The sequence below is a fragment of the Lolium perenne genome, chromosome 1, assembly GCF_019359855.2.
Source record: "Lolium perenne isolate Kyuss_39 chromosome 1, Kyuss_2.0, whole genome shotgun sequence".
Lineage (NCBI taxonomy): Eukaryota > Viridiplantae > Streptophyta > Magnoliopsida > Poales > Poaceae > Lolium > Lolium perenne.
In genome coordinates this window covers 100,463,563-100,477,491 of record NC_067244.2, presented here as the reverse complement: position 1 = coordinate 100,477,491, position 13,929 = coordinate 100,463,563, and positions in this window count along the sequence as shown.

Here is a 13,929-nt window from a genome sequence, read left to right as displayed (position 1 = left end):
GAACTTCCGCCCCCAACCGGAACTTCCGCCCTCAGGGACCGGAACTTCCGCCCTGTCGAGCCTCAGCCAGATCTCAGCCCCTTTTGGCTTGTAACTTACCCCTTCATCCCCTTGCCTAAAAATAGACACCTACCCCCACCTCCATGAGGGAGAGATGATGTTTTAGATGAATTGGCTTATGCCTCTATTATCCCTTAGTGGATTTGGGAAACCCCCACATTAGGTTAATTCCTATTGTATCACCCGGGCTCCGATCGAATCCTATTGTATCTCTTTGGTGACTTCTACCAATCTTGATCTTTTGCTTGCACTTCTACCTATTTGGTCTTTTGCTTGCACTTCTATTGAGTTTGGTCTTTTCACCCTTCTAGATTCATAGGATCTTCGATTCGTCGATCTTTTTGCGGGACTTCTACCGAAAGGTCTTTTCCTTGCAACTTCTATCGAGTTGGTGGTTCGGGCCAACGAGAACAAACCGATTGTGTTGTGTGCGTGTTTTTGTATCGTGTTCTTCGCGTTCATCCACTTCCCCGCGAATCCCTGATGTAGCCCCGCTCACCGACGTCGCTACACCAAGACCAACAAGTCCCCCAAGTGGACCGATGACACGAGCCCGAGTCAAAGCTCTACATGATGAGGTGAACTCGCTCCTCACCACCCTTGATCTTGGTACCCCTTTGGATGGATTGCTACCTCATGCCGACGTGCTATGTGTCATTAGGTACAAGGCGCATCAAGACCCCGGAGAGGAGGACAAGCCAAGGTCAAGGGAGGGAGAGAAGCAGCTGGACATGGAGATGATCATGAAGCCGAAGCCGACGTCGCTCGAAGCGCTCCAAGGAAGAGACGGACGCTGGCCGGTCCAGGACCCGGTCAGACCGGACCCACAACCGGACGCCCCGGTCATAGGCCCGGTCAACCGGGCGCAAACCGGGCCAGCTCCCTCGTACCGGACGATGACCGGACCCAGGACCGGAAACTTCGCAGTTTCCCGGTTTGCGCCCGGTCGACCGGACCCATGACCGGACAGCCCGGTCACAGGCCCGGTCAGACCGGACCCATGACCGGACAGCCCGGTCACAGGCCCGGTCAGACCGGACCCAAACTGGATCTGACGGGAATGCCCCACCAAACTGCCTTAACTTATCCATTCGCGTACCTGTTCGCCCTTGCTGGCCATGTGTGCCTATATAAGTAGCTGGGACCCCTCCTTTACTCTTTAGACTTGTTTTGAACTCAAACATACCTTTGAGCTTAGTCTCCCTTGGGTATCATCCCTCTGTAATCAAGGCACCTTGGTTGTTGACTTTGATCTTGTTGAGTGAGATTCTAGTACTAGTTACTCTCTCTCCCTCACCAAGCTCTTCCTCTCCAACCCCAATCTCTCTCCGGGAATTCTGCCACGTGCCTCTTCCTCGGATATTCTATTGGCGTGGTCCATCGAGCCACGGAGGTAAGCATCGGGTGTATCAGGTTGGTGTGCGTGCGTGCGTCTCGGGGTTCCTCGTGTTCGTCGTGTTCTTCGGGTTCCTCGCGTTCTCCCATCTCTCCCCTTGGTTTCGAAGTCAATCCGCGAGATCGGGCCACACACGGGGTCTTAGACCTCATCATATGGTATCAGCAGCTCTTGGTTACCGCGGATTTGACCTTCCACCCACCCGATTTCGTTCCTAGAAAATTTTCCCCAAAAATAGCCCCAAATTGCCTCTTGACCGATCTGTGATTTGGTTGCGTTTTAAGTGGTTTTGGTCCGTGGATCTGGTGTTGTTGTGCTTGATCTACTATTTCCCCAACTTTGAGCCTCCAATTCCATCGTTTCCCTTCATTTTGGTCGATTTGGATTTGGTTTGGGGAAGAACAGGAGAGAGAAAGCTCCAGCTCGCGAAATCCGGTTTCGAACCCGGTCAACCGGGCCCACGACCGGACGAGCCAGCCCAGAACCCGGTCGACCGGGCGGCAACCGGACAGGCCGGTCCAGGATCCGGTCCAACCGGGCCCCAGACCGGGCGCATCTTCGCGCCCTCCTTCGAGCTCGACTTCCGGCGATCTCCACACCACCACCACCACCACCACCATCGCAGGTATAACTTGCAGCTGTCACCTTGTAACCCCTATTCCTTTTGCGATCTATCCCATCGAGCATTGCTTGTCTAGTGTTGCGAGACATTGCACGTGGCCCCGCATTGTGAGGTGTGTGTGTCGCGTTGAGTAAGGCATCCAAGCAAACACTCGTGTGGCAAGATAGCAAAAGCGAGGCTAACGCTAACATAGTGCGTGAAAAAGCCCCAAAAACACAAAAAGAGTGCGAGTAGCACCATACATCCATACGCCCATACATACAAAAATGTCCACGTGCCACCAAAGATACAAACGAGTGCAAGTGCCACCATATACAAAAGAGAAAAAGCTTTTAAGCAAAAGAGAGATACGAGAAGAGAGGCCGCGTGTGAATCTTGTTGTCTCTTCCTTTGCAACCGAAGCTTTGGCTCTCCTTGTGTTAGTGTGACACCGAGCACTTATACATACACTTTTCCGCTCACTTTTGGTTGCACTAACCCCGCTTATCTCGTGTGTGTGTTCCACAACATTTTTCCGTGTTTATAGTGATCTTCACATTGACATTTGGATTTTTGGACCTCATCCACTTTTATTGCTTCATTGTTTTTCAGGGAAATTGTTTGACTACATGGAGTACCGCAAAGCATTGTGTCGGATCGAGACGTCAAGTTCATGAGTTATCTTCGGAAGTCGCTCATGGCAAAGTTTGGAGTGAAGCTCCTATTCTCATCATCCTCGCACCCGCAAACGGACGGCCAAACGGAGGTGGTCAATCGAAGCCTCTCCACCCTCCTACGCATCCTCGTGAAGAAGAACTTGAAGTCATGGGAGGAGTGCCTTCCCCACGCGGAGTTCGCCTACAACCGCGCCAAGCACAAGACTACATCAAGGAGCCACTTCATGGTCGTCTATGGCTTCGAACCTTACACGGCACTCGACATACTTCCGCTACCCCTCCACGAGCGCATCAACATGGACTTCGACAAGCGCACCGCCGCCGTCAAGAAACTACATGAAGACACAAGAGCGACCATACAAGAACATGTGCTTCGTCAAGCAAACCGCATCAACGCCAAGAAGAAGGAAAGGATATTTCAAGAAGGAGACCTCGTTTGGATCCACCTCCGGAAGGAAAGGTTCCCTCATGAGCGCAACTCCAAGCTCAAGCCAAGAGGAGATGGCCCCTTCAAGGTCCTCAAACGCATCAACAACAACGCTTACGTCATCGACATACCGACATCAAAGTACTTGGTGAGCAACACGTTCAACGTCTCGGACTTGTCGCCCTATCATGGAAATGAAGAGGTGCAAGAGTCGAGGACGACTCTTTCCCAAGGGGGGGAGATGATGTAGCCCCGCTCATCGACGTCGCTACACCAAGACCAACAAGTCCCCCAAGTGGACCGATGACACGAGCCCGAGTCAAAGCTGATGCGGGGTGGCCTTCGGACACCTACGCCTCAAGACCGTCAAGGGCAGCCCCGCCTATCGTCGACGCTACACCATGGCCAAGGAGTCCCCCAAGTGGACCAACAACACAAATCCCCCACCATTTGTGTCAAGGTGAACTCCTTCCTCTCGACACCCGACCTCGTCCATACCTTGGATGGAATGCTACCTCATATCGGTGTGCTACATATCATTAGGTACAAGAATCATCGAGGAACCGGAGAGGAGGAACTCCCATGGTGCAAGGAAGAAGGAAGAAGAAGAAGAAGGAAGGAAGAAGGAAGGAAGAGGAAGAAGAGGCGAGAGGAGGAAGGCCGGCCGGTCCCAGGGCCGGTCAACCGGGCCACAGGGCGGCCCACCCGGCCCCAGGGCCGGTCTGACCGGGCCCCTGACCGGCCTGGCCGGTTTCGACCGGAATCTCCTCTTGTGCCATCCGGACGCAGTCCCGGGGCTTCGGAAGCCTCGCCCGGTCACCGGCCGGCCCAGAATCCGGTTTGGACCGGATGGCCCGGTCCCCGACCCGGTCGGACCGGCCCCTGGACCGGATTTCACGGGTTTGACCCACCAACTTGTACCCGTTCGACCCGAGCTGCCTTGTATGCCTATATAAGAACCCCGGTCGTCCCCTTACCTCTTTAGACAAGATTTAGGCTTAGACATGGATTTGAGCTTTGTCTCCCTAGGGTTTCATCCCCTTTGTATCAAGGCTACCCTTGTTGGATGATTGGATTTGGTGTGTGAGATTCTAGTGCTACCCACTCTCTCTCCCACTCCTAGATTCATCTCCCTCACCAATCTCTCCTCTCGGAATTCTACCGCGCGTCTCTTCCGGGTGGATTCTATTGGCGTGGTCCATCAAGCCACGGGGTAAGTATCGATTGTATCGGGTTGGTGTGCGTGCGTGAGTTCATCGTGTTCATCGTGTTCTTCGTGTTCTTCGCGCTCTCCCTCTCTCCCTCCTTTGGATTTCGGGTCAACCGCAAGATCGGGCCACACACGGGGTCTTAGACCTCATCAAAAGCTCTACATGATGAGGTGAACTCGCTCCTCACCACCCTTGATCTTGGTACCCCTTTGGATGGATTGCTACCTCATGCCGACGTGCTATGTGTCATTAGGTACAAGCCGCATCAAGACCCCAGAGAGGAGGACAAGCCAAGGTCAAGGGAGGGAGAGAAGCAGCTGGACATGGAGATGATCATGAAGCCGAAGCCGACGTCGCTCGAAGCGCTCCAAGGAAGAGACGGACGCTGGCCGGTCCAGGACCCGGTTAGACCGGACCCACAACCGGACGCCCCGGTCACAGGCCCGGTCAACCGGGCGCAAACCGGGCCAGCTCCCTCGTACCGGACGACGACCAGACCCAGGACCGGAAACTTCGTAGTTTCCCGGTTTGCGCCCGGTCGACCGGACCCATGACCGGACAGCCGGTCACAGGCCCGGTCAGACCGGACCCATGACCGGACAGCCCGGTCACATGCCCGGTCAGACCGGACCCAAACCGGATCTGACGGGAATGCCCCACCAAACTGCCTTAACTTATCCATTCGCGTACCTGTTCGCCCTTGCTGGCCATGTGTGCCTATATAAGTAGCTGGGACCCCTCCTTTACTCTTTAGACTTGTTTTGAACTCAAACCTACCTTTGAGCTTAGTCTCCCTTGGGTATCATCCCTCTGTAATCAAGGCACCTTGGTTGTTGACTTTGATCTTGTTGAGTGAGATTCTAGTACTAGTTACTCTCTCTCCCTCACCAAGCTCTTCCTCTCCAACCCCAATCTCTCTCCGGGAATTCTGCCACGTGCCTCTTCCTCGGAGATTCTATTGGCGTGGTCCATCGAGCCACGGAGGTAAGCATCGGGTATATCGGGTTGGTGTGCGTGCGTGCGTCTCGGGGTTCCTCGTGTTCGTCGTGTTCTTCGGGTTCCTCGCGTTCTCCCATCTCTCCCCTTGATTTCGAAGTCAATCCGCGAGATCGGGCCACACACGGGGTCTTAGACCTCATCAATCCCCCTCCGCAAACACACTCACCCGGGTCAAACCGTGAAGATTGGGCACACCCTCGGGCTTAGCCCGCATCATATGGTATCAGAGCAAAGGTTTCCACGGATTTGACCCTCCGATTCCACCAATTTCGCCCAAAAATTTGCCCAAAATTTTTTCCCCAAAAATAGCTCGAATTTGGATCTCAGGATTTGTTGCGTTATTTGTGGTTTTGGTCCACAGATCTTGTGTTATTGGTGTTGATCTATCATCCCTCCAATTTTCTCCGTCAAATTCCATCAATTCCCCCTTGAAATCCATCATTTCCCATCCATTTTTCCGCCCCTTGTTCGTGTTGTTCGTGCTGTTCGCGCAGATCCAGATCCAGATCTGGACAATCGTGTATTTCCGGAAGTACCGGCGTGAGGCAGCGGAACTTCCGCTTGGACGATTTTTCTCGATCTGGTCAGTTTCTTCCTCGCTGCACCCCGCCTGAAACACCACGCCTCCACCCCGCCTGACCCACCTCCGGCCACACCGCGCGCAGCTCGCAAAATCCGCTCGCTAGCCGCCCCTGCCGCCCGCAACTGACGCTGCACACCACACCCGCGCCACGAGACACGCCGCAACCGCATCGCCAGCAGGCCCCGCTCGCACCTGGCCGCCTAGTCCACCTCGCGCAAGCGCCCGCACCACGCGCCTCCGCTCCGCTCAGCAACCGCCTGGCCCACCGCACGCCACCCCTGCTCGGCCGCTTCGCCTGGCCCACCAGCGCCGCCGGTCCAATTCTTCCGCTCGTCCCAAGCCGCGCGCAGATCGCCAACCACCACCGCACGCTGCGCTCGTTCGCCAACAGCTGCCGCCGCAATCGCCAGCAACGCCCACGCTGCATCACCACGCCCTCCGCAGAGCGCGCTCACGCCCAGGCCAACCACGCACGAGTTGCCACGCTCGATCTCTGTGCCCCAACCGCCGCGCACACCCCAGCTCTGCCTCAATTTCGCTCGTTTCCGCGTAACATAGCAAAGTTCCCAGAAAAAAAATTCCCCAGACCGGAACTTCCGGGTATTTCGAGCGGTACTTCCGGCCTGGCGGAACTTCCGCCCAACTTCCGCCCAAGTTCCGGAATTGCATGATTTGTCTCGCAGTAACCCCTGGTTGTATGCTGTCTATTTCCGGAAGTTGACCAGAACTTGACCGGAAGTTCCGCCCGGCGCAGTTTTTGACCCAAATTTCAGCAACTTTTGACCCCCAACTTTGACCCAACTTTTGACAACTTTCCGGAACCCGTTTGACTTCAAATTTTGACCATAATACCACCATCTTGACTCCAAAATTTTGACCACTTCGATCGCTCGTTTTGACCCAACTTTTCGGGCATTGACTTGTGTGTTCGGTTTCCGATTTGGAGTGCATTGGTTGTCTATTTCGCTTCCGCGCCTACACCAACACCGCGACGACACCTTTCGCACCCCGGATCTCGGAACAACTTCGAAACCACCTCGATCATCGCAAGTTCATGTGTTTGACACCGCCTAACATCAATAGGTATAACTTGCCCCACCACTTGTAGCCCCGTTTCTTTCTTTGTGTACCTGTCCCATTGAGAGTGGCTTTCCGAGTGTTGCGAAGCATTGCACAAGTGTCACGACCGTGAGAGGGTGTGTGTGTGCCTTGTGTTGAGCAAAACTCCAAAGCAAGCTCGGTGAGAAAGATACACAAAAGAAGAAAAGTGTGACATAGAGAAAAATAAAGCTTCTAAGCATAGAAAAAAAAGTGAAAAAAAGAAAAAGAAATACAAAAAGAGTGTGTGTCCACCGATACAAAAGAGTGCAAAGCTTGTAAGCACTAAGAGAGAAAAGAGAAGAGTGGCATTTGTGCAAATCTTGTTGCTTCTCTCATATGCAACCGAGCTACGGTCTCTCTTGTGTTGGCGCGACACCGAGCTAATAGTCTTCGTTAGGACCATCTTGTCACTTGCTCACTTCCTTGGTCGCGCTAACCCCATTGTTCTTCCTTGTGTGTGTTTCCGTGTTTCCTTGACATAGATCACCGCTTTTGACATTTGACTTCGGATCTTACCCACATTTGACAATAGACATTTTCTTTGGTTCTTTTCGTTTGCTATCCACTTCCTCACCTACCACCATATAGAGTTCTTAGCCTTTTGCGTGTGCTTTGAGTGTGTGTGTGAGTACATATCGGTTATTCTCTAACTTGAACCATTTTCTCGATTTTGGTTTGCGAGTTTTGACCTTTTGGTAGTTCTCTTTCCACCATACATACACCCTTCCTAGTGAGAGCCACCCAAAATGACACCACAAGAACAAGCCGAGATGAGAGCCTACTTTCCCAACTTAGATGATCAAATAGCCAACATGACCCTCCAAGATAAAGCCGAGTGCAAATCCTACTTCAAACACTTTGAGAGCAAGAGTGACACACCACATGAGTTGAGTGAGGACGCTTTGATTTCTAACACATTAACCTCTACTCCTCTTGTGTTGTCTTCCTCTTTGCTAGGTTGCTCGGACATCGACGACGTCATTACCATGGAGATGAGCGACTCCACTATATGTGAGATGAGTGACTCCACTATATGTGAGATGAGCGACTCCACTATATGTGAGATGAGTGCATCCACTATATGTGAGCTTGAGTGCATACACTTCGAGAGCACGAGTGATACACCATGTGAGATGAGAGTGGTAGTTGATAGGTCATGTGAGGCCATTTCGAATTCTAACAACTTACCCTCTACCTCTAGTGTGTTTCCTTGTGTCTCATTAGGTACCATGGATGACGAGTTCCCGATCATGGAGAAGATGTACATGGTGCATGAAGATGATGCTATCACACCATGCTTGATTGAAGATGAACATGGAGGCCACATGGAGCCTACCTCTTCCACAACACCCACTTCAAATGAGTCGGACTACAAAGGTACCTATATGGGTGTTGATGATGCTATGATCCCACTAGTGGACATGATGATTTGTGAATGCATGCATGAGTTGGATGATCCTATTGCAATGTCATATGCTTCTTTCACATTCCCTTGTGATACTTGTGATACCACTATGGTTGATCATGTGGAATTAGTTGCTTATGATAATATCACCATGCCATGCTATGAGAGTTTCACTTTCTCTCCTATTGCTTGCAATATGTTGAACAATTGCTCTTTCCCATGTATTGCTTGCAATGAAAATGATGATGCTAATGCTTGTGTTGTGACAACCTTGATGAACAATTGCTCTTGCCCTAGGTTTGTCGACAACAATGATAAAATGTTGAACATGTTTTGTGCTAGATGCTTGCAATACTCTCCCATTAATGCAACCAAAATGTTGAATACTTGTTCTTTCCAATGCTTGGTTTGCAATGATGTTAATATGCTTGTAAATGAGATTGCCCCCATAGCTCTCTCAAATTTTGGAGACTTTGCATATATCCATGTTGAGCATGTTCCCATGTTTACTCCGCATATTCACCATATCTATTATGATGCTTTGCTTAACGCTAATGGTGATGTGCAAAAGAGATGGACCATCATGATGGATGATGTGTTCATATACCATGCACACACGTTCTTTGCTTTGCCTATTGTGTGTGTAGGTACAAGAACGCCAATGTCAACCTCGATTGAGCACGAGTTGACAAAAAGAGCTCTAGAGAGCATAATACACGTAAGTTCAAGATCGAACCCGGCTCTAATACCTTTCCCATGCTTTGCATTGAACATGCCGAACAATTTCTCTTTCTTGTGGTTCTTTTGCAAGCATGATGATGTGATTTTTACCGTTGGTGTTGCCTCAAACAAGTTGAGCAATTTCTCTTTCCTTTGGTTTGTTGGCACACACGGTTGTGCAAATGTTTCTTTGATGAACTTTTTGGATGATATGTTGTGTGTTGCACCAAATATGAGGACCAATTTCTCTTTCCAATGGTTTGTGTGCACACATGTTGATGATACTTTGGACACTCTTCCGTATGTGTTTTTGCCAAACTCTCCACTTATTGCTTCAAGGATGTTGAACAATTTCTCTTTCCGATGCCTTGAGTGCAACAATGCACATGAGTTTCTACATGAGATGGACATCATGGTCGTCTCACAATTTGGAGTTTTTGTGTTCCCGCATTTGGAAGATGTTCATATGGAGTTCTTACACATTGACCTTGCACATGCATTATTCTTGATATATTTGTGTTGTGCTAACGGTGTTGTGAACATGAATGGACATGTCGTTGATGATATGCTCCTCTATCACGCACACATATACTTTGCTTGGTCTTTGTTGTGTGAAGGTACAAGTGACTTGTGGATGAGCGTCAATGAGTGGTTCCGCCCACATACTTCGACGACCCAAGATCTCTCAATGAGAGCACACCGACATCTTGCTAAGGTGACCTCTTTCTACTTGCGCTATCTTGCTAAACCCGTGGAACATTGGCTATGCTTTGAGTGTTGCTTGGCTTTTCTTGTGCTATTGATAGGGCCCTTGACAAGTGAAGCGACATTCAAGCATTGGTGTCATCTACCTCCTCTACACATTCATGAAGATTTATCGTCGAGGACGACTCTTTTTCAAGTGGGGGGAGATGATGCAGCACGACCTTCGGTCTTCACCGCATCATATGCTTCATCGCCAAGACGACACGCAAAGGTGAATCTTCTCCTTTATGCGTGCCTACAATCACCTATGTGGAACAATATACTACTTCATACTCCGTCATACCTTGATGATAGGAACTCGACGACAAGTACGGAGGGAAGAGAGGATGCCATGGAGACCCGAGGACGCAAGGCCGAAGTCACGGAAGCATGGAAGCGAAGGAGAAAGAGGAGCTGGACGCTCCAGGCCGGAACTTCCGCCCACCACCACCGGAACTTCCGCCCAGATTCCATCCAAGACTGAAGATGCTCGCACTGAAGAACTGCGACCGGAACTTCCGCCCCCCAACCGGAACTTCCGCCCTCAGGGACCGAAACTTCCGCCCTGTCGAGCCTCAGCCAGATCTCAGCCCCTTTTGGCTTGTAACTTACCCCTTCATCCCCTTGCCTATAAATAGACACCTACCCCCACCTTCATGAGGGAGAGATGATGTTTTAGATGAATTGGCTTATGCCTCTATTATCCCTTAGTGGATTTGGGAAACCCCCACCTTAGGTTAATTCCTATTGTATCACCCGGGCTCCGATCGAATCCTATTGTATCTCTTTGGTGACTTCTACCAATCTTGATCTTTTGCTTGCACTTCTACCTATTTGGTATTTTGCTTGCACTTCTATTGAGTTTGGTCTTTTCACCCTTCTAGATTCACAGGATCTTCGATTCGTCGATCTTTTTGCGGGACTTCTACCGAAAGGTCTTTTCCTTGCAACTTCTATCGAGTTGGTGGTTCGGGCCAACGAGAACAAACCGATTGTGTTGTGTGCGTGTGTTTGTATCGTGTTCTTCGCGTTCATCCACTTCCCCGCGAATCCCCCTCCGCAATCACACTCACCCGGGTCAAACCGTGAAGATTGGGCACACCCTCGGGCTTAGCCCGCATCAGAAAGGGGTATTGAGAATTGAGAGTGGCATAGACACAACTTCAGTTTTTTAATGGCATAAACACAACTTGTGAATATGGGAGTGGCATAGAACCAATTAACCCCACCAAAAAAGGGTGACGCATGTCTCCTTCACCAAAACAGCAATACCTGTCTCAAACAAGTACATGAACACAAGTACACCACCATAATAATAATACAACTCCGTACATGGACACAAGTACTAATATAATAAAGTAAGAGTACTAGTTTGTTTACATTTCCACAGGCCAATTTTACGAACAAAATTTCGAAAATTAACCTTCAGAAATTCGGAAGCCAGGTGACACAGCAGTCATCAAGGATTGCAGCTAGTGGTACACAGTGACCCGGTCAAGATCTACCTTGAGCCTGCTTGACGCTTCAGCTCGGAGTTGAGAGCCTTCTCCTGTGACAGCTCGGCCTCTAGTTTGTCTGTCCTAACCGTGAGGTTCAGGATCAGTCCGGCGAGTTTGTCCATGGTCTTCGCCTGGCCGAGGCTCCGCCGCTGGATCTCCTTACTCTCAGTGAACGATTTCATGGCGATATCGTCGAGAATGCGAATCCGGATCTTCTCAGTGACGAGCTCAGAATAAAGTCTCATGCACTCATCGGCGAGGGCGCTTCTGCCCTCCGTCTCGATGCAAAAATCGCCCATAACCATTTCTAAAATTGTCCCGATCTCGTAGCGGGGCTTCTATCAGATGGGGATGGAGCACAAAATCAGAAGTGTACCCAGAGAACTACCAAGAAAGAGAGAATGGGAATCCCAATTTGCACGAATGTCTATACCTCGCTGCTTTGAGAAGTTGGATCCGTGGAAGATGTTTCCGCACGCAGGAGGGCTGCGGGAAAACTAAGGCCGCCCGACCTGAAAATACGATTGAGAGAAGGTAAGAAAAGGAGGGGATGATAAGTTGTGAAAGACATAGAAAGATGCGCAAGAACGGAGGATCGCCTGAAGGTAGCAGTCGCGGGCTGCGACGCCCTTGAAGACTCTTGCACAGAAGGCACCTTGACAGCAGCACAGGGACGCAATTGCTGGGATTCCCCCAGCTTCGCCGTAGCCGCACGAGCCCTTCTGTGGCGAGACTTGCTCCCAGTCATGGTGGCGAAGTAGTATTCCAAGAGGTAAACAAAGTGGTGAACTGAGGAAGATGGCTAGAGCAAAGGTTGTCCTTAAATTTGGCCTCCCCGTCTCCTCGGCTCCTCGCGAGTAGTAGTAATACTTATCTGGTCAAAGAGCAAACTTCAAGGCAGAGACTTGGTGGGCCATTCATCTCCAACTATACTTCCTCCGATCCGAATGATACCAATTTTTTGAATGACAAATCACCCAAAACAGTATTCCAAGAGTATATGTAAGCTTTGGTGTTTTTACAATATACTAGCAAGATGGCATGTGATGGCTCCATGCGCGTGTTTCACAATTTTACATTTTTTAAAACCTTATTTGGTTGGTTTCAAATTTGGTTCAAATTTTCGGTGTGCGGCATGCGTACTGGGTGGTCGCGTACGTAGGTTAAGTTTTTTTCTTTTTGAATTTTTGTACCTTGTTTCGTTTTGGTTTCAAAACTGGCTCAAAATTAATTAACTTCTCTGGTTGTGCTTAATTCGTCCTACTAGTGATAAGGGCTAAGCCCAAGGATGTGCCCGATCTTCATGGATTTGGGTGGAATTCGTGGGGGAGGTGGATGAACGCGATGAACACGAAGAACGCGGAGGGGAATCGTGGGGATACAACATACACACGCACACAAATTGGTTTTCCCTCGTTGGCCCGAACCACCAACTCGATAGAGGTTGCTGGAAAAGACCTTCCGGTAGAAGTCCCGCAAAGAGATCGACAAATCGAAGCTCGAGAGATCTAGAAGGGTGAAAAGACCGGAAGGTTGATAGAAGTGCAAGCAAAAGACCAAATAGGTAGAAGTGCAAGCAAAAGACCAACAAATCGGTAGAAGTCACCAAAGAGATCTTCACGAGTCGATAAGGAGCCCGGGTGGGTACAAGATCGAAGATCTAGGTAGGGTTCCCACAAGGATGAGCTAACCTCAGGTTTAATTTTACATCAAGTCTAATCTCAGATCTGAGCCAACAAGGCTATTTATAGGTGGGGGCGAAGGGATAAGTTACACGCTGAAAAGTGCTGTTGTGCTGAAGTTCGATGGGGCGGAAGTTCCGGTCGTCCTGGGCGGAAGTTCCGGTCACGGGCGGAAGTTCCGGTCTTGTGGGCCGGAAGTTCTGGTCGGGGCGGAAGTTCCGGCCAACTTCCGGCCTAGTTCCGGAAATTGCCCATTTCCTTGCAGTAACATCCAGTGTTGTTTTGGCGCATTTTCGGAAGTAGGGCGGAACTTGGGCGGAAGTTCCGGTGGGCGGAAATTCTGGTCCCACGGGGCGGAAGTTCCGGCTTGATCCATTTCTCCGGGCGCTGGAAGGCATCTGGAAGGCATCTGGCCGGAAGTTCCGGTCCTGGGGGGTGGATGTTCCGGCCTGGGCGCTGTAGCTCCATCTTCATCATTCCCAGCTCCCTCTCCATTGGCTTGGTCTCCATGGCTCGCGTCTTGGTCGATGTACCTGATTAAACATAGCGTATTTGCATGAAGTAGCACGCCATCCAAAGGGGTATCAAATGCTTACGTGGAAAGGAGCGAATTCACCTCTTGGTGTAGGGCTTGGGCTCGAGCTCGTGTCATTGGGCCACGAGGAGGGCTTGTCGGTCTTGATGTAGTGTCGACCTTGGGTAGGGCTACATCATCTCCCCCCCCCTTGGGAAAGAGTCGTCCTCGACTCTATGGTCTCTTCATCTTCATGATATGGTGAGAGGCCGGACACATTGAATATGTTGCTCACCAAGTACTTGGATGT